Source organism: Euprymna scolopes, chromosome 19 (genome assembly GCF_053919585.1).
Source record: "Euprymna scolopes isolate OS-2025 chromosome 19, ASM5391958v1, whole genome shotgun sequence".
Lineage (NCBI taxonomy): Eukaryota > Metazoa > Mollusca > Cephalopoda > Sepiida > Sepiolidae > Euprymna > Euprymna scolopes.
This window is the reverse complement of record NC_136500.1, coordinates 129,327,946-129,350,445: the sequence shown is the minus strand read 5'-3', so window position 1 is coordinate 129,350,445 and position 22,500 is coordinate 129,327,946. Positions and strand designations below refer to the sequence as shown.

Here is a 22,500-nt window from a genome sequence, read left to right as displayed (position 1 = left end):
CGGAATTTAGACATCAGAATTATCTCCCCTGATTGAGTTACGGATGCGACTGGGGATCACTTGTGAATTTAATATTGCATAGAAACTTTGCATTACAGCAACCATATAACGAAAATAAATACAGCGAAATTGAACCTTTAAAAAATATTAACATTGACATTAACACAATTAAAATTAAAGGCGAACAATACATTTGAAAAAAGAAAATTAATTTTGTTTTTATTTCAAACCTATCTGATTATCTCTCCGATAGTCATTACTAGAGGTAGGACAACAGCATATTCTTTTCATTGTTTTTACTCTAGGGTGTGTATCCGTTGATATCTTTTATGCTTCTATATAGTGTTATGTGCTTCCTGTTTGATTAACTGTGTCAGACTATGTCGGATATATACTCGAGAGCCAAAATAATTCCAAAAAATATGCCGTTGTCTATCGCATAGTCATTACCGCCGACGCTATTTCTATATACATTAGAATTTTGGATTGAACCCCATCTGAAGAGATAGTAATTCTTCATGTAATATTTGTTTGTAAACAAAGCCAAGTACGGCCAAGGATGGAATACTGTTGCCATATCTGGGCAGGAGCTGCCAAAAACAGCCTATCATGCCTTGACAGAGTACAAAATAGACTTCGTGGTTTAGTGGGGGATGCCCTTTTCTCTACCCTGCAACCCCTCTCCCACAGAAGAGACGTTGCGAGCCTATCCTTGTTTTATCGTTATTTTCATGGCAGGTGCTCGTCTGAACTCGAATCCCTGGTCCCCCCTCGCCAATCTTTCACGAAAAACACCCGTCTAGCTGAATCCACTGTGAAAAATTTCCCCCACTCTATATCTGTGCCTAAATCAAAACGCGGATTTCATGAACAAAGCTTCTTTCTTAGAACTGCATCCTGTGGAACTCTGTTCCGTCTGCCTGCTTCCCTCCGGACTACAACTTGGATGTCTTCAAGTCTAATGTTAACAAATTCCTAATGAACCGCCCCCTTAAGTAAACACTTCATCAAATCTCCTCACTAACGTAATGTACTTGCAATAACCCTTATCCCTGAGTGGCTTCCGGGCCTTGATAAGTGGTGATCACTGTGTAAAAAAAAAAAAAATGAATTTACACTTCTGAATATTTGAAATGAGATGTGAATGCTTGTGTTATTTTGATTAATCGGACTATTATTTTCATCTTGAGTGTTATTAGCACAGCGTTTCGATTGCTGCACCCTGTCGCCTTCATCAGGTCTTGAAAGCATGCTTCCTTTTCTCTACTAAGAAAAAACAGTTGCATTACAAATTTTAGAACCTCACTGATGCATGTAAGATTGATATACTAAAGTAAATAACTAGAAATATATTTTGTGTTAATAAAAATAATGAAAATTACAGATCTCAATCCACAGTTATGTGTTTTGAATTGCGTCAGTTAATATTTAACAGTTGCACGTATGTATTGTATTTCTATAGATTACACGGTTACAAACAAACTACATTAGTCTATCTCTCTATCGACACAAAGCAAGCTACTTAATAGTACAATGAGTTTTGTAATATTATCGATATTATATATATATATATATATATATATATATATATATATATATATATATATATATATATACTATAGCGTCCAAAAGTTAAGGAACGATCGATCATTCTTTTTTAATGGCTTCTAACTTTATCTATGAAAAAGAAAAAAAGAATTTGGTGAATTTTCCAATGTTTAATAATGGTAGTTAAAGAAAACATTTTTTTTTTTAATTTTTGATTTTAATACATATTAGTTTTTTTTTTACATATAAATAAATTTAATTAAATTACAGGCGTCCAAAAGTTAAGGAACGAGGGAAATTCATTATGAAAAAATAAAGAATCCCTTCAGTATTTAGTGAAAAGCCCGGTGTTTTCAATCACACTATGGCATCTTTTGCTGCAAGACAGAACCAATCGTTCACATGTTATAGGTGAAATATTATTTCAGGATATTTTTATACATTCCCATGAATCATCAAGATTTTTTTTTGGGGGGGGGGGTTCTGTGATCTTATCACCAATAATTTTCCAAAAATTTTCAATAGGATTCAGGTCTGGGCTCTGAACTGGCCAATCCATAACGCAAATATTGGATCTATTTAGCTCTTCTAAAACTATTTTTGCTTTATGGCACGGTACTTTGTCTTGCATAAAGATATCAGAATTAGAAAGATTAGGTACCACATGTTCTCTAATCAATTCTCTGTACATTCAGGCATTAACTTTTCCATGAATTCTCACAAGGGGGTCAGTTCCTTTTGAAGATATCATGCCCCATACCATTATACTGCGGCCTCCAAATTTTACTGTACTTTTAACGCACTTAGGGGACAGTCTTTCTCCATTTTTTCTTCTGACATGTGGTCTTTTGTGTGATCCGAAAAGATTGAATATATATAAGACCTTGGTCAATGTAGGTACAACCCTTTATACAAATTGTCACTATCCAGCTCCCCTTCTCCCCGGGGAGTTGGTCCCCATTTCTCCTTCACTCCTCGCATTAAAAATCGGCTTTGTTCCTAATTTGCTCTGTGGGGAAGCAAATAAACACAAACTGTACTATCTGTTCCGGCAGATACTGCAAGCAAAGACCATATGTGGTGGCAACCCTACATATAAGCCCTTCGTTAATGTAGGGGCAACCCTTCATACCAATTGTCACTATCCAGCTCCCTTACTCCCCGAGTTGGTCCCCATTTCCTCTTCACTCCTCACATTAAAAATCGGCCTTGTGCCTAATTTGCTCGGTGGGGGAGCAAATAAATACCCTTTTCTTGGCCTTTTGGCCAAGATCAAAGTGTAGTATCTGTTCTTACCATATGCTGCACTTATGTTTGTAACTTTGTGATATAAAGTGGGGTATCACTTTTTTGTATTAATTTAATGTAAAATGATCACCCACTTTACAACCAGTCAGTCTCAAAGTCATTCAAGTCATTCTCCAGATCATTCAAGTGTTTTTGAAGGATTCCAGTTATTTTTTAAGCATTCAAGTCATTCTTAAGGCCATTCAATTCATCCTTAAGTTCATGAAAGTCATTCTAAGTCATTTACTTTTTATTTATTTAAGTCATTTCAGCCCATTTTTCGGTCATTTTAGTTTATCTTTAAAAATTTCATGTCAATCCTACATTCACGCATTCATTCATTACACTAGAGCACGCAACTAATGGCTATCGGCCTTGTTTTTATGTAATTTATTGATTGAGATTATATGTATTAATTATTATAGGATGTGTTTCTATGGTGCGAGAGGGTCAACCTGTGTCTACAATTAAATTATGTTCTTTTAATAGCAGTTTTCTTATTAATGGCGATACATTACAGAAAGTTCCACATTATTTAAATTTTTTTTTTACACAGTGGTCACCACTTATCAAGGCCCGGAAGTCACTCAGGGATAAGGGTTATTGCAAGTACATTAGGTTAGTGTGGAGATTTGATGAAGTGTTTACTTAAGGGGCGGTTCATTAGGAATTTGTTAACGTTGGACTTGAAGACATCCAAGTTGTAGTCAGGTGGGAAGCAGGTAGACGGAACATGTGCTTGAATTTGTGATAAGCGCTGATTCAAGATGTAATAGTAATACTATTATTGATTAAGAATTTGAAATACACTAAAATTTAGCATAACATTTATTTCAAAGGACGATCTCTTAGTATGTCAAGCGTGTCAATAAATATTAATGCTGCTAATCCATATAGTAATAGGTTTGTTGGTTGTTTTTGTTTTACGGAATATCAACCCTTTTCAGGTTATTTAATGCCGCATCTAGTTAGTTATTGTGTAAGGTTGGTTGGTTGTTTTTGTTTTACGGCATATCAACCCTTTTCAGGTTATTTAATGCCGGATCTAGTTAGTTATTGTGTAAGGTTGGTTGGTTGTTTTTGTTTTACGGAATATCAACCCTTTTCAGGTTATTTAATGCCGCATCTAGTTAGTTATTGTGTAAGGTTGGTTGGTTGTTTTTGTTTTACGGAATATCAACCCTTTTCAGGTTATTTAATGCCGGATCTAGTTAGTTATTGTGTAAGGTTGGTTGGTTGTTTTTGTTTTACGGCATATCAACCCTTTTCAGGTTATTTAATGCCGGATCTAGTTAGTTATTGTGTAAGGTTGGTTGGGTGTTTTTGTTTTACGGCATATCAACCCTTTTCAGGTTATTTAATGCCGGATCTAGTTAGTTATTGTGTAAGGTTGGTTGGTTGGTTGGTTGTTTTTTGTTTTTGTTTTACGGCATATCAACCCTTTTCAGGATATTTAATGCCGAATTCAAAGATTTTGAAGAAAAAATTTTTTAATAGAATATATTTGTTGTTTTCACGTCGGTTTCTATTTAACCCATAGTTAGGACCCTAACAGGTACTACCACTCCGGGTCAGCGTGGACTTGGGAGCTATGGCAATTAAAGGGTGGCTCCACACTCCCCAAAGCCCACAAGCTGGGGCCTCACCACTGGTTATAGTTTAAGGCCATATCTAGGACCCCCCATTGAGGGGCTTTTACCCTCTGCAGGGGCAGTCAGCGTATTCTAATGCCCCACCGACAGGGCCCATATATTAATAGGATAGCGGTGTGTGTTAGTTATTTTCTGTGTTACGCTGACATCCGAGTGACTGTCGTTTAATTTTTATGGACTTCCATTTCTTGTAATAAATAATTTACCAAGAATTCTTCATAAGTGGTAGTTGTGGTGTCGATTATAGTTGATGGCACTCAAGTAACTTATATTTTTTGACTAGCGGGGGTACCCGGCGTTGCCCGAGTGTTTGTTTCCGGGACGGGGGGAGTTTTAAAAATGTTATGGTAGGTAAGTAGGAAGGATACAACCCGGAGTCATGAGTAAAAGTAGGAAAATAAAGTGTGAAAAAAAAACAAAAACATCTGCAACGTTAACAGTTCGACCACCAAGAAAAGTCCATTCAACTTGTTTAGGAAAAAAAAAAAAAACGACTACGGTAGGTCGGCGCGAACGTGAAAATATAATGGGAATTGTCCAGCACGCTAACCACTACGCCACAGAGCACTGCAGCTTAGTGTAGTGATTTTAAATAACTTCACATGAAAGAACTACGAAGCCAAACCGGTGTTCTCTTCCCAACTGTTCCTTGTGAACGTTCCCCAAACGGTGTTAAGTGGTGGCAGGGGGAGGAGGAATTTATAAGAGAGAAAATATTTTACCACTTCCATTGATCTTAACCGATTTTGGCCGTTACTTCTCAGCAGAAAAAAGTATAGAAATCTAAGATTATCGAGGAATTTGAGAAATAATAAGCCTATAACACACCTCAGATATTGTTCTGCCGTTTGTGCATATTATATTTGCATGAAATATCTTGATTTTTAATCCTATTAAGGTCAAAATCAGACGTGAAAAAATGAGTTCATTTTATTTATATAGAAATAAAGAAAGAAAGAATAGAAGAAGAATAGAATAGAAGAGAAGATAAATAATTTTACCACGAATGTTTCATAAGTTTTGGTTTCGTTTTCGAGTATTACTGATGGCACTTACATCATCTATGTTTTTAAAAAAAATAATTTTTCTAATATAAGTTATATATTCATATTTTTTTCATAATTTCGGTTTCTAATTCGATTCAAACGTTTTCTTAATAATTACACACGCATCAACCTTGATAGGAGTTATCCATTGTCTCTTGAGACTGAACGGGTGACATGTTATATACTTTGCCATTTTCGCAGTGTATTATCGACAAATGTGTCTTCTAAAATAGTTTTGAAAATCGGAGTTAAAGCCATTATATAGTGTATAATAACAATTAAGGTGCCTGTTTTTGTTAGCTAACCGAAGTTAAGCAACATAGAGGATGGTCGATATTAGATGGGTGGCAATGTGGGAATGTTCGATTCTGTATATCTGAAGGCGACGACAACTCATTGTATTACACTTAAAACGATTAATATCGTGAAAATCATGTCGCCTGAGTGGAAGGTGACGGTGATCAAGCTGTTCACAACATGGACGAATAACCTGGGTGTTCCAAGTTCGAATCCACTTCGTTCCACAAAAAATCATTTTCGCTTAAGATGTTGCTAACCTTCTCGTGGCTCCTCCCGTAATTACCCGATGTCTTTCTCGAAAGAAAAACAACTCTAACTACAAAAAATACCCGTGAAACCAATACCACCAATAGAAAATTCCTCCTTCATAAAATGTTTAGGTAATAGGCTTTGCAATCGAAGAAATAGCACAACTTCTTTCTAAACTACTTATTTACCAAGGTTTGAAAGCCCTGTCTGTCCTACTAGCTAACCAACGCGATACAATATTATTTCTTTTCCTAACGGCATTTCTAAAACTCTTGTGCAATAAGTGACACATAGTTTTGTTTTCATTCTGAAATGAAAAACTAGTCAAAAATTATTCAAATAAAACAAGCGTCACGTTCAAAATGAAAGCAAATAAGTTATATACAAAACAATTTAATAATAAAAAAATAGTATCACATCGTTATTAAACAAGCATAATAAATCAGTAAAATATCAGCATTATTCAAGAATGTTCGGAATAAAATTCGACATTAAATCAATTCATATTAACAACAATACTAATTAGTAAAATACAAACAATATAAAAAAGCTCAAAGAAGAAAATATCATATATATATATATATTATATATATATATTATATATATACACTTTAAATTTGGTCTAGAATGTCCCATTGCTCAATATCATGTATATATATATATATATATATATATATATATATGTATATATATATACATATATATGTATATATTATTATTATTATTATTATTATTATTATTATTATTATTATTATCATTATTATTATTATTAATACTTTTAAAAAAAAAACTGTTTTTATATATAAAAATTCGGTAATGTTGATATACCAATAAAATAAAAGTCAATAATAATTTACTCAACTAAATAAGCTTCATGATAATCGTTTTTCACAATCGTATATTATTTTTGCAAAAATACAATATAGGATGTTCTTATTTTATATTTTGTTGTCTGCATGTTTTCAAAAATATTATATATATATATATATATATATATATATACGTAAAGATTAAAAATCCTATATATTACTATCAATATTAATCTTTTTAGTGTAATCGTGTACCAATTAAAAGCCCAAAATTCAAGATAAATGATCAATATATAAAGGGGAATGTAATTGTGTCAGCTAATATTAATAAAATGATTGTCCATAAACAAGAAATGCAAGGTAAAATTATATAATTTTATCACTTTTGATATCTTCTTTTTTTTTGTTGTAATTTTCTTACTCGCTTGCGAATTTTTTCAAACAGTTTTTAATCTTTTGCGCTAACCGCCATCTTTATAACAAATCTATGAAAAATATAAATTTGTGAAACTCCATTGGATAAGAAAATAATCTATACTTTCTTGTATTCCTTCTTTTTCATCAAAAAAATTTTAAAACAGATTAATATCATTTCATCCCCTATATATATATATATATATATATATATATATATATATATATATATATATATATATATGCATACACACACACACACACACACATATATATATATATATACATACATATATATGTGTGTGTCTTTCCACAATTACTTAATATCATTGTGTATACAGAACTGTGAATATATAAGGCCTCATAGAGGAAATGTCATGTATGACGTTACGTAGAGTGGTTAAAATGAAGTCACTCCTGTATTCATTGCTATTTTATTCTTTTAGTTAAAATAGAATGTATTACATTCGTAACGACCTTCATATATATATATATATATATATATATATATATATATATATATATATATAGGAAAATCTCATAATTATTATATTAAAATAATACAAAAATTTGTATAGAAAATACAATATGTAATAGTGAAATATAACCATGATTATTAAAGTAAAATGTTACCATATTTATGGAAAACGTTACCAAACTATCATATGGAAATATAACCATAATTATTATAGTAAAACATTACTATATTTATCAAAGTAAACCATTACCATAAGTTGTATTGTAAATATTACCATAATTATTACAGGAAAACATTATTATAATTATTATGGTAGATTATCATCAAACTTTGCTTAAATACATTACCATAACTATTATAGTAAAATATCACCATAACTATTATAGTAAAATATTACCATAACTATTATAGTAAAATATTACCATAAGTTTTATTGTCAAATATTACCATAACTATCATAGTAAAATATTACTATAACTATCATAGTAAAATATTACTATAACTGGTCGCATTTTTCTATTGTAACATCCCGAAAGTAATAAAATATAATATTACCTAATTATTAGTAAGATATTACCATACTTATTATAGTAAAACATTACTACAATTATTATAGTGAACTAAGATTATAGCTGTCAATGTAAAATATTACCGCTATTACATGAAAAATATTTGCATAATCATTATAGTAATATTTAACATAATGATTATTTCAAAATATTACTATAATTAAGTGTCAAATATTACCGTAATTATTATAATAAAATAATACTACAATAATTATAGAAAAAATACACCATAAATAGTAGCGAAATATAACCATAATTATTAAAGTAAAATAAAATATTACCATAATAATTAGAAAACGTTACTAAACTATTATAGGAAAATATTATCATAATTATTCTAGTAAAATTTTAATGTATAAATCAGAATGAAGTCTTACCATAATTTGTATAGGAAATAGTGCCATAATTATTATAGGAAAATATTATTAAAATTATTATGGTAAACAATCATCATATTTTGTTTAAAAACATTACTATAACTATTATAGTAAAATATTACCATAACTATTATAGTAAAATATTACCATAACTATTATAGTAAAATATCACCATAACTTTTATTGTCAAATATTAGTCTTGATTATTATCGGAAAATATTACAATAGTTATTATAGCAGAATATTACCATAATAACTTTATTAACATATTATTTTAATTAATGTAATAAAATATAATCATAATGAATAGCAAAATATTACCAGGATTAGTATTGAGAAATATTACCATAATTATCACAGTAAAATATCACCATGAGTAAAAGTAAAATGTTGCTATAATTATTATGGTAAAATATTACCATGATTAATATAGTAAAATATTACCATGATTAATATAGTAAAATATTACCATGATTATTATGGTAAAATATTACCATGATTAATATGGTAAAATATTACCATGATTATTATGGTAAAATATTACCATGATTAATATGGTAAAATATTACCATGATTAATATAGTAAAATATTACCATGATTAATATAGTAAAATATTACCATGATTAATATGGTAAAATATTACCATGATTAATATGGTAAAATATTACCATGATTAATATAGTAAAATATTACCATGATCAATATAGTAAAATATTACCATGATCAATATAGTAAAATATTACCATGATTAATATAGTAAAATATTACCATGATTATTATGGTAAAATTTTACCATGATTATTATGGTAAAATTTTACCATGATTAATATGGTAAAATATTACCATGATTATTATGGTAAAATATTACCATGATTAATATAGTAAAATATTACCATGATTAATATAGTAAAATATTACCATGATTAATATGGTAAAATATTACCATGATTAATATAGTAAAATATTACCATGATTAATATAGTAAAATATTATCATGATTAATATAGTAAAATATTACCATGATTAATATAGTAAAAAATTACCATGATTATTATGGTAAAATATTACCATGATTAATATAGTAAAATATTACCATGATTATTATGGTAAAATATTACCATGATTAATATAGTAAAATATTACCATGATTACTATGGTAAAATATTACCATGATTAATATCGTAAGATATTACCATGAATACATATTACCATGATTAAAGTTAAATATTACCATGCTTAAATATTATCATGATTACATTCAAATATTACCATAATTAAAGTCAAAGATTACCATGGTTAAGGTTTAATATTACGATGATAATAGCATGATATTACTATAATTATCATAGTAATATGTTACCATAATTAGTATAGAAAAATTTAACCATAATTATTAAAGCATAATTATTAAACCTAGAGGTAAATAAAACCGTCATGATAAAGTGCTACTGTCATGATTAACTTAAAGCTTACCATCCTTATTACAGTAAGTGTTTACCATTGTTTTATAGTGGAAGCTCATTAGCATTATTATAGTAAACTATTTCCAAGATTGTTTAGGTCAAAGTTCAAATCCTGATTGAGAAAAATATCACAATCATTATTAATGTAAAACGTTACACCAATTATATTATACGGAAACCAACGTATTATAGTAACTGATTACTAATGTCTTGTAAAAAATTGACGTCATAATTAGCATAAAAGCATATGATTATTATTTCGGTTTGGAATATTAAGAAAAACATATTATTATCGTTACTATTATTAATGTTGTTATTATTATTATCATTATTATTGTTATAAAGGATTACAATCCATTATATTGTAAACTATATACGCCTATAAATTCGTTTTTATTTTGTGTGTATTGATATTCATAGTAAGACCCTCTTTTCTATTTATTTAAAAAGAAAAAACAATTTTCTTATATATGGGTTGTGGAATTGCATTCACTAACAAAAGATCTAGCTAATTTGCATATTCGTTTAAATTTTTTTAATTAAATCCCTAGTAGTTCCTTCGGTTTTCTAATGGGATAATCATATTTAGTTAACTATTATGTGTAATTATATTCATGCAGATATTCTACATGATTTATACTTGCATAATATTTGCGTAAAAGTTCGTAGTAAGAAAAAAATTATTTCCATATATATTTATGTATACATAAATATTTTTGTTTAACAAGTTTTGCCTACCAAACTCCTCCAAGGATGTTTGGTCTACAGACATGAAACTTCGTATATAAGGTATTTGAATCTATGCAAAACTTAATATTTGGGTTTTAGCCCGGAAAAATCGGTGCAAAAATGTCCAAATTAAAAAAAAATAAAATTTGCCAGGTGAAGGTCGAACGATGGCATTATGAATACATAACGTAGTAGCTAGTGGTTCATGTTTTACTTTTTAGCCTTGCAGTAAACATATAGCCCAGTTATTGACGGTAGATGCAAAATAAATCGTGAGCTGAACGTTTTGGTTTAAATTCTCGGTGGTGGCGCATGAGTCTTTTTTATATACTTATTAAATCATTACTATATATTGCATCCAATCTCTCTCTCTCTCTCTATATATATATATATATATATATATATATATATATGTATATATATAAGTGAAAATGTCTGTCTGTCTTTTCTCTATGGTAGTTAAGGAAGACTATTATACAGAAAGGCATTACTTACATATTCACACTTTTTAATATATACATATGCACATAACCTTATGAACAGTACATACGGGCCGAGCAAAGCCAGGTGGAACTGCTAGTATTACTATATTTTCGTAAAATTAACAGAGTCCTTTGTTTATATATTATTGATTTGAATTCATTTTGTAGATGAGTATTACTTATTAATTTGTAGTAGAGATTTAGAAGGCTATCACAATGCGAGGAATAATATATAGTCGGTGTTGATGAGAGAAGACGAAAACAAGTGGCGATTTACAAATCAATAAGTACACACATATATGTCTATATATACATATATTTATTCAATTGTATTAGGTATAAATGTCTTACTTGTTGTGTCTGTGACAAATCCATGATATATTTCGGGAAAAATTCCCCTTTTCAGATGGTGGGTGTTACAGTTCTATTCAGAGCATGCCGGATGGAACGAAAGGAATGGATTAAATGGCTGTGTGGAGTCTCGCAGCAAATTTAAGGATGGGGGGATTTAGATGTATAGCGTGTTTTAGGTGATTAGCATATTGTTGAACTTGTTAGGGTTTTTTTTTTATTTTTGTTGTTTTTTATATGATCTGTATTATATTTTGTATTCTATTTTGTATATTCTATGCTTATTTCGTTGTCTTTTTTTCTGCTGCTGCATATTATTTATTTGTTTGCTTAATTTATTTACGTCGTTGCTTTTTTTCAGTGGAATGACATAGTCTGTGCAGGTCAAGCGTGTAAATCTCACTAGCTTGCATGGGTTGACTGTTGAAGGAGAGGTGGAGAGCGAGGTTGTGAATGAGGAGGGGATGGGAGGGTGTGTGCGGGATGGGGTGCTGTTGGCTTACTGTTGGCGTGTTTCGGTTAGAGGATGTGGTTGTTAGGGGGACATTGGTTCGGGTTTTCTTTGGGCATTGTTATTTCTCTATTTTATTAAGTGATTATTATTATTATCTTTATTTTTTATTATTTGTTTATATATTTATCGTTATCCTCATCTTTCTTTGTTGTTGTTTCACGACGTTTCGGCCAACTATTCCTCTGGCTTTCTTCATGTGGTATTCGCGACAGGATAGGAACTCTGAATCTCCTAACTGCCTCCTGCCAAAGCCGGCCAGAGGCTTGCTTTGCCAAAACACGGCGAGACAGCAACAACTATGGAAGGCATTAATTGCTGAAAATTCAGTTTGAAAATTCAGAGTTCCTATCCCGTCGAGGTTCCCACCTGACGAAGCTGAAACGTCGTAAAACAAAAACTAAGAAAGATAAGGAGTTTAGTCCGCAATAAATAAATGTATTCCTTGTTTCTTTAATTATTTTTCAATATTGTAATAAAGACAATTTCCGATCCTTGGCCAGCGTTAAAAACAGTTTCCTTTTCTCGCCTTTGATCAATACAACACGTATGGTTGTGGTATAAAAATTTAGTTCGGTAAGCAAATACACACAGTGTACGAAGCACAAATCAAATTCTCCTTATACGACTACCCCACATTGGCTTTTGTAAGGAGTGATTCACCTTTTCTAATTGATGTTGACTTTAGATATTCCACCAGACTAGATGAATTCTTGTCCTGAAATCATGTAAAATAAAGAGACTAAAGAAAACGCTTTAACGTAATTTACTAGCAAATAAACGAGGGAAAAATTAATATTCCTATCTTGTTTACTAACTCTTTCCTCTGATGTTGATCACGTGGTACAATAGTGGAAAGAAGTGGCTGGTTACCTTTAAATGCCTCTAAAATTAAGCTTCTCTCTTTATATCACTAACGCTCTGATCCGCATCAGGCATGCACCAATTGAAATGAATGGCCCTCCTTTTGGGGAGGCTCCATATTTTATCAAGTTTCTGGGCTTGACCTCTACTCCTGATTTGAAATGGAACACGTACATCAAATCCGTTTGTCAAGGTCGCTAAAAAAATTGTGGGATCCTTCTATCAATCCAGTAGATGTCTCACTATCCAGTAGATATCTCACTGCTGATACAATTCTCTACCTAGTTAAGACCCAGGTACGTCCAAGAATGAAGTGTTGTTGAAACATCTGGGCAGGAGCTGCTAGAAAAGCCTGATTCTGCCTTGACAGAGTTTAAAATAGACTTCGTAGTCTTGTAGGGGATGTCCTTCTTTTACACAGGCATCACCACATTATCATGCCCAAGAGGCCACTCAAGGATGAGGGTTAAAAAGTGTACAGCAGAAATTGGAAAATATAGTAATCATTAGTAATGAAAATTCGGTAAATTTGTTAACTCATATGGAACGGCTCATCAAGAACTTATTTACGTTAGACTTGAAGACAACCATATTGTACTCAGCTGGAAACCAGTAAAACGGAAGACAATTCCACAGGCGTGCAGTTCTAAGAAAAAAGCTTTGTTCATAGAAGCTACGTTTAGGTTTCGGAACAGATAAAGAGTTGGGGGAATTATTGATAGTGTTTTCAGCTAGACGAGTGTTTCTTGCGAAAGTTTGGCTAGGGGGGCATAGACTGAAGCTCAGTCGAACACTTTCCATGAAAATAACGATACATCAGCGACAAGCTCGCAACATCTCTTCTGTGAGATAGAGGTTGCAGGGAAGTTTTTCTCTTTCCAGCTTTTCTTTTTACCCCTTTTCTCACAGAAGAGACGTCGCGACCATCTCTCTGTTTTATCGTTATTTTCATAACAAATGTTCGTCTGAGATCCAATCTATACCCCCCTCGCCAAACGTTCACGAGAAACACTCATTTAGCTGTAAAAATCTATCAATCATTTTCCCCACTATTTATCTGTGCCTAAACCTAAACGTAGATTCCATGAACAAAGCTTATTTTCTTAGAACTGCACACCTGTGGAACTGTGTTCCGTTTGTCTGCTTTCCAACTGACTACAATATGGTTGTCTTCAAGTCTAATGTAAACAAGTTCTTGATGAGCCGTTCCCCTTAAGTAATCCAATTTACCAAATTTACACTTCAAACGATTACTATGATATTGTCCCGTTGGCTACTGTACACTCTGTGACCCTTATCCTCGAGTGGCCTCTGGGCCTAGGTATGTAGTGACTCCTATGTGGAAAAAGACTCAATAATTGAGAGATAACAAGGAACTAAAATTCAATAAGAGAATTATGTTTGACCTTGTAACATACCTGCTATAAATGATTGTGTCAATTTATCTGGAAATTATTTTCAAGGACGAATTCGTGTTTCTGTAACGGATTAATTTCCCGTGTAGATTACAGTTATCACAACAGATTCGATAACGTAGTTACAAAGTGGTCGCTGCAAGGAAGGTGGGCTCTCTCTACCGTGCTAGAAAACTACTAACACCCGAAAGTATCCTGTACCTCTATAAGGCAACCATTCGCCCATGTATGGAGTATTTTTGTCATATTTTGGGCTGGTGCATCGGCTACTAGTCTCTCGCTCGTAGACAAAGTTCAAAAGTGAGTCGCCAATCTGATAGGCCCTGAACTGGCATCTAAGCTTCAGCCTCTGTCCCATCGACGAAACGTTGCATCCCTCTGCCTGTTCTACAAGTATTTTAATGGTGAATGCTCTGACGAACTGCAAGCACTTGTACCCCCAACGACATGAACACCCTCTACAGACCCGACAGGCTGCAAAATCCCACCCACACACTGTAGAGATCCCTAGATGTAAAAGATCTTTCTACTCCAGTAGTTTCTTCCCCAGAAACGCTAGACTTTGGAATCCATTCCAGGTCCCTGCTTCCCAAACGGTACTGACGTGCAGAAGTTCAAGTGCAACGTGAACCAACATCTTGCTGCCCAAATCCCTACATAGTACCCCAGTAGTTGTTGCCCCTGATAGTAGCCCCCTACACCAAAGTGGCAATGTGCCTTGTTTGAGGTGAAAATGTAATAAAAAAAAACACTCTTATCGTGTTTCACATGCGTTACACTACGGTAATACAGATGATGCAAAATCCTGACTTTGCAACAAATTTTCAGATTTTAGGTTTGAAGAGAGAATCTTAATGAATTCGGTCGGTTGATAAATTCCATGGATAATGTATTCCATTACCTAAAGCGCCACCTTTGTTGAAGACACATTCATCACCAGAAGATATCTCGACTACACACCTCTACTTATTCAGCTGATTTGTGTGGTTGTCGATTAATCGCTTTGCTATCGATTTGCTATCCAGTCAGTATTTATTAAGTTCTCTTACAAATTATCATATAAAATCTGAGATATCAGAAAGTTTGTTTTAATTTAGAAGGAAATCATTAAACTCTTGTAATGTATGCTATCCAATTCGAGGCTTTGTCTCAAAATCAGCCATTTCTTATATCTTCCGAAGTTTCTGTAGAAATAATTTTAAACACTGTTAATCACATCCAAAGTGACCAGATGTCTTCAAATGTATGAATTTTTCAGTGTGATTCCAATAATGCTTTTATGATGGAGTCAGAAAAAAAAAATAACTGCTTCACTTTTTTCTTCACATTTTATGAGAAATAAACTTAAAAACAAATTATCAGAAAAAGTCGGAAAAAATCCCTGTCTGTTTTTTTTTAATTTGTTACAAGAACAAGGGACCCCTTTTCTTGTGAGTAAGAAGAACATTAGATAAGTGAAAATGAGATTAGGATAGACCGAGATTCGAACTTTGTAAGCAAGTTTCAGAAATGGATTCGGAAAATGGAATGTTAGGATTTCGCATTGTTCAATTTCATATAAAATAGTTTAGATATGCTTGTTTGCAAACAGAATTTAATTGTTCAATTCTTTTTATGAAAACTGAATTAAAATAAAGTCAGCTAGAGAAGAACGAACAATAGAAATTTAATATATTAAAAAAATAGGTTAGTGAGAATTCTTTGTTGCAGAATTGTGTTTTGGGAATGTATGTTTGAACCACGTGAGTCGATCACGTTTAGAGACACACATATGACGTCATAGCAGAAAAGGATTCTCAATCATAGAAGAGAGTTAGCAGATGAGTTGAAACGGAGACAGGAGTAAGACGAGCCCGGATCAAACAATCAGCAGGGTCGGTCGGACAGAGCTGACATGATCAGAGGAGGTTCCCCTCAGAGGCGAAGGGGTAGAACATTTAAAATGTAGAAAAGACTTTGAATTCCTTGACGTCATCATCATTCGACTGGTCGATATGATAATAAAGAAGTTATTTTCATGTGTTTGTAAAACTGTGTCGTGCCATCATTCAACAGGAAAAGGTAATGGTGAAACATCCTTAATATGAACTTTGTCTCACTCATCGTTATTATGAACTTTATATAACTCATCCTAAGTAATGTCTCTCTCTATCATGAGTAATGATTATCCTCCCCTCCTGTGTTATAAGAAACCACAGAACTGTTATACGTATGTCATCTCTCCCTCATCACAATCGTATATATGTACCCGTCATTTTAAAAATGACCCCGGCTATGTAACAAATTAAGAAAACATTTGAATTGCAATAAAAAAACTAATAATGAAGACGGATTCTATTAAGTGGAATCTGAAGAAATTATCAAAAATTAAATCTGATTAAAAGCAGTATCATAGAAATTTTAAGCTGTGTCCTATCTTTCGACTTTACTCATCAATAGCTGAAAATCTGAAATATCCGTATTCGATTGAAATGAATTCCTTTTTTCTATATCATTTCAGAAAATAGTCAATCAATAAAAATTATTAGAACGGCGGTATTTTACACTAATAACCTAAACATTATAAACAGCTGACAAAGTAAATAAAAAGTACAAATCTGCACTGCACTATTTGTTATAAATATATAATAAAACGATGTTATCATTATAATTACTGGTACATCATTATAATGACTTGTATATCATTATACTTACTTATTATCATTATAATTACTTGTATATCATAATAGCAGATGTATAATTTTATTTAGAACAAATGATTAAAATCTTGCGTTTTTGAAATGCTATTAGTGTTATTCATTTTTTTTTTCATTTAATTGTTTTCTTTCAGAAACTAAATTGAAATATATTTTATATGAGAATAATATGCCCTTTTATAAACAAAAAACAACTTAAAGTCAGCAAGGAATACAAAGGAATGTTTCTTTGTCAAGCTTATACAAGATTGATTTTATTATTATTATTATTATTATTATTATTATTATTATTGATGGTATTGTTATTAATATTATTATTATTAATGTTATTATTATAACTATTGTTGTTGTTACTATTATTATTGTTACTATTATTATTATTATTATAATTATTATTATTATTATTATTATTATTATTATTATTATTATTATTATCATTATTTAATATGAAAGCGTGTGCGCCCTTTGGGTGTCAGGTTTATATTTTTTCTTCCGAGTGACTGTCGTTTAATTGTTATGACATTCCATTTCCTGTCACAACTAATTTTACCAAGAATTTTTCATACGTTTTGGTTTCGGTTTCGATTATAGCCGAAGGAACTCGTTATATATATATATATATATATATATATATATATATATATATATATATATATATATATATATATATTCTCCAGAAATGTTGGTTTTTATTTCGATTAAAGCTAATGCACCCAAGTCATATGGATATATTTTTTTTATTTTAGAAATCACAACCTTATAACATATAAGAATCGATAGAAATTTGACTATATAATAATGTGTTTTCTTATTCCTATTTTCAATTAAAATCACATTAATTAAAATCGCATAATTTAAAATCGCATCAATTAAAATCACATTAATTGAAATCACATCAATTAAAATCACATTAATTAAAATCGCATAATTTAAAATCACATCAATTTAAATCACGTTAATTAAAATCACATCAATTAAAATCACATTAATTAAAATCGCATAATTTAAAATCGCATCAATTTAAATCACATTAATTAAAATCACATTAATTAAAATCACATCAATTAAAATCACATCAATTAAAATCACCTTAATTAAAATCACATCAATTAAAATCATATTAAATAAAAGCGCGCTAAACACATTTTGTGTATTACTTTTCATGCCTTACTATTTTATTTTATGGCTTTTAATGATTGCTAAAATATTAGAAAAATTAAATTAGTTATTTGTTATTTACCTACGCTCATATTAAACACTCGGTTAAAGCAACACTTGTCATTATTTTGTCCGTTTCGATAAAAACAACTTCAACAATTCCACAAATGCACGTAGTGAAACGTCAACAAAAATTGTAATGAGATCACGTATTTTTAAATCAAACTACGATATAAACGTAACTGCTCTATATTTAATATTTAATGCTAGTTAATTGATTTTTTACACGGGAATAAACGCTTAGTAAGGCCCGAAGGCCACTAACGGTAAGGGTTTATGGATGTCAGGTGGTTGATAAAACAATACCGTAATGGTGGGTAGTGTAATATATTTGAAATAATTTTATAATTTGAAAAGACGGTTCAACAACTACATATGAAATTAAACTTAGAAATAAAGAACCATGTTGTAGTCAGCTGGAAAACAGTTCCGTAGTATAGGGTTTCACAAGAGCGTAGTTTCATCAAAGGAACTCTGTTCATCAAATTAGCGTTTAGTTTTAGACACGGATAGAGAGTAGGGGAAATTGATGATAATGGTTGTAGTCAGACGAGTGTTCTTGTGAATGTTTTACAGGAGGATCGCATATGTATATTCAGTCGAGCACTTGCTATGAAAATAACAGAGCAGAGATAGACTCGCAAAGGGGATTTTTTGTGAGAACAAGAAGGTCGGGGGTACAAAAAGATATTGCTTATTAGATCTCGAAGCGGGTTTTGAACCTTGCCAAAACAAGAAAAGTTGCTCAGAGCAGTCCCTCCTCAAATATAACAACTGTACTTCGTTGTTGTTATTGTTGTTTCTTTTTAGTAATATATTATATTATTTACGTTTTTTTAGTACCATTTATATTATTTACGTTTTTTTAGTAATATATTATATTATTTACGTTTTTTTAGTACCATTTATATTATTTACGTTTTTTTAGTAATATATTATATTATTTACGTTTTTTTAGTACCATTTATATTATTTACGTTTTTTTAGTAATATATTATATTATTTACGTTTTTTTAGTAACATATTATGTTATTTACGTTTTTTTTAGTAATATATTATATTATTTACGTTTTTTTAGTAATATATTATATTATTTACGTTTTTTTAGTAATATATTATATTATTTACGTTTTTTTAGTAATATATTATATTATTTACGTTTTTGTAGTAATATATTATATTATTTACGTTTTTGTAGTAATATATTATATTATTTACGTTTTGTAGTAATATATTATATTATTTACGTTTTTTTAGTAATATATTATATTATTTACGTTTTTTTAGTAACATATTATATTATTTACGTTTTTTAGTAATATATTATATTATTTACGTTTTTTTAGTAATATATTATATTATTTACGTTTTTGTAGTAATATATTATATTATTTACGTTTTTTTAGTAATATATTATATTATTTACGTTTTTTTACTAATATATTATATTATTTACGTTTTTTAGTAATATATTATATTATTTACGTTTTTTTAGTAATATATTATATTATTTAAGTTTTTTTAGTAATATATTATATTATTTACGTTTTGTAGTAATATATTATATTATTTACGATTTTTAGTAACATATTATATTATTTACGTTTTTTTAGTAATATATTATATTATTTAAGTTGTTTTAATAATATATTATATTATTTACGTTTTTTAGCAATATATTATATTATTTACGTTTTTTTAGTAATATATTATATTATTTACGTTTTTTTAGTAATATATTATATTATTTACGCTTTTTAGTAATATATTACATTATTTACGTTTTTTTAGTTATATATTATATTATTTACGTTTTTTTAGCAATATATTATATTATTTACGTTTTTAGCAATATATTATATTATTTACGTTTTTTTAGTAACATATGATATTATTTACGTTTTTTAGTAATATATTATATTATTTAAGTTGTTTTAGTAATATATTATATTTAAGTTGTTTTAGCAATATATTATATTATTTACGTTTTTAGCAATATATTATATTATTTACGTTTTTTAGCAATATATTATATTATTTACGTTTTTAGCAATATATTATATTATTTACGTTTTTTAAGCAATATATTATATTATTTACGTTTTTTAGCAATATACTATATATTATTTACGTTTTTTAGTAATATATTATATTATTTACGTTTTTTAGTAATATATTATATTATTTGCGTTTATTAGCAATATATTATATTATTTACGTTTTTTTTAGTAACATATTATATTATTTGCGTTTTTTAGCAATATATTATATTATTTACGTTTTTTTAGTAACATATATTATTTGCGTTTTTTAGCAATATATTTTATTATTGACGTTTTTTATAGTAATATATTATAATATTTACTTTTTTTATCGTAACATATTATATTATTAATGACGGTTTTTCAGTAATATATTATATTATTTATGTTTTTCAGTAATATATTATATTAATTACATGCTAATGTTGTTTTTAATTTGCTGTTGTTTACTCTATCTCCAAGATTCTTTCAGCTTCTCATACGGATATGCGAAAAACAAATACGTAGAAGCAAAACATGGCTGCATATTTGTTTTCTTTATGTTTCTTCATGGTTTCGTAGCAAAAATAACAAATTCGTAACAGCTTCGTACTAATTATCTTGTTAGCATTCTTGAAAGCGCGCCAAAATCGAGGTTAAATAGATTCTCAGTAACGTAATAAAGTCTAAAAGTTATTCAAAATTCAAAGAGAAGTATTTAATTAATCACTAGACCTCAGGTGGCTGACGGTAGGTAAGCACTTAACGCCGTGGACCGGCAACTTGAGTATTTCAAGTTCGATTCTAGTCGGTTCCAGTCTGTTCTGGAATTTCCCTCTCACACACACCCGCACATAATGGCTACTGGAGAGAACTTGAATGCCTACTGGAGAGAACTTGAATGTCTACTAGACACTATCCTCGAGTGTCTAAGGTCTTTCTGTACAGGGGCTTGTCAGAACAATCTGGCATGTGGATACTTTTCCATAAACCCTGACCAAATATTCAAAATCACATAGTATTTGCAGCCCAAATAAGATCTCCTCACTATGGATAACCCACAGCTTTTCCGGGGAATAGTGCACCTTCTCCAAGTGATATTACCTCAAGTAATAGCACGAAACTGGATACCCCACCAGACTAGATAAATTCTTGTCCTGGAATCCAGTAAGACCAAGAGACCAAAATAAAATATGTACTACATCATATGAACATGGTAAATTGGGGAGAGGAAAATTATGTTCTCAATTTCTTTACTAACTCAGTGCTTGAGAGATAAAGAAATTTAATGGAACATTCGAATAGCTATGTATCTCATATAGACTTCAAGTGTTAGCCCCAGGTCGTGGGCCCTTTGATTTCTGAGAACTTCGACTGAAGTAAAATAAAACAAAAAAAAGTAATAATGATGAATTACACTTGGTGTTTGATTGTGTAACATGTTTCCCCGACAACCTTATACAACACATGCCCATTTCGACATTAGACATACAAAAACGTGCACATTATAAAAACTCGTTTATTACAACAAGATATGAAATGTAATCGTTTGAAATATTGTTAAAGAGCAAATTACGATGAAAATGGGTAAAACTCAACTACTTTAAATACTTTAGAATAGAAAACATATGAGATATTACGTAATATCGGGATAATCCTATACGCACAAACGCGCGCGCAAACATATATATATATATATATATATATATATATATATATATATATATATATATATATATATATGTGTTCGGGCGCGCGTTTTATTTTTCTTCTCTCGTTATGCCAATATTTTAATCGTTTTTAAACGTAAATAAATTTATTTTAGTGTCCCCGTACTTTTGGCACATTCAATAAGTTCCCCATTAGAACTCTTTATTTTCGACATAATATTATTTTGTATGCTATCGATTTTCTCCTGATGAGATGATAGCCGAAAGAGCTCTTGAGAAACTTCCGCCTATTTTATTCAAAACTGTATATAAATTCCGTACCTCCAAACATTTATATATATATATATATA

At 30.1% G+C, this 22,500-nt stretch overlaps 1 protein-coding gene and 1 pseudogene across 4 annotated transcripts in view; one reads left to right on the top strand and one right to left on the bottom strand.

Annotated features, from left to right (window-relative positions):
* The window catches only part of LOC145239969 (uncharacterized), a 1,025,820-nt gene that overhangs the window by 769,110 nt on the left and 234,210 nt on the right, over positions 1–22,500 (bottom strand). The window lies entirely within an intron of this gene.
* LOC145240463 (U2 spliceosomal RNA) lies at positions 2,794–2,931 on the top strand (annotated as a pseudogene).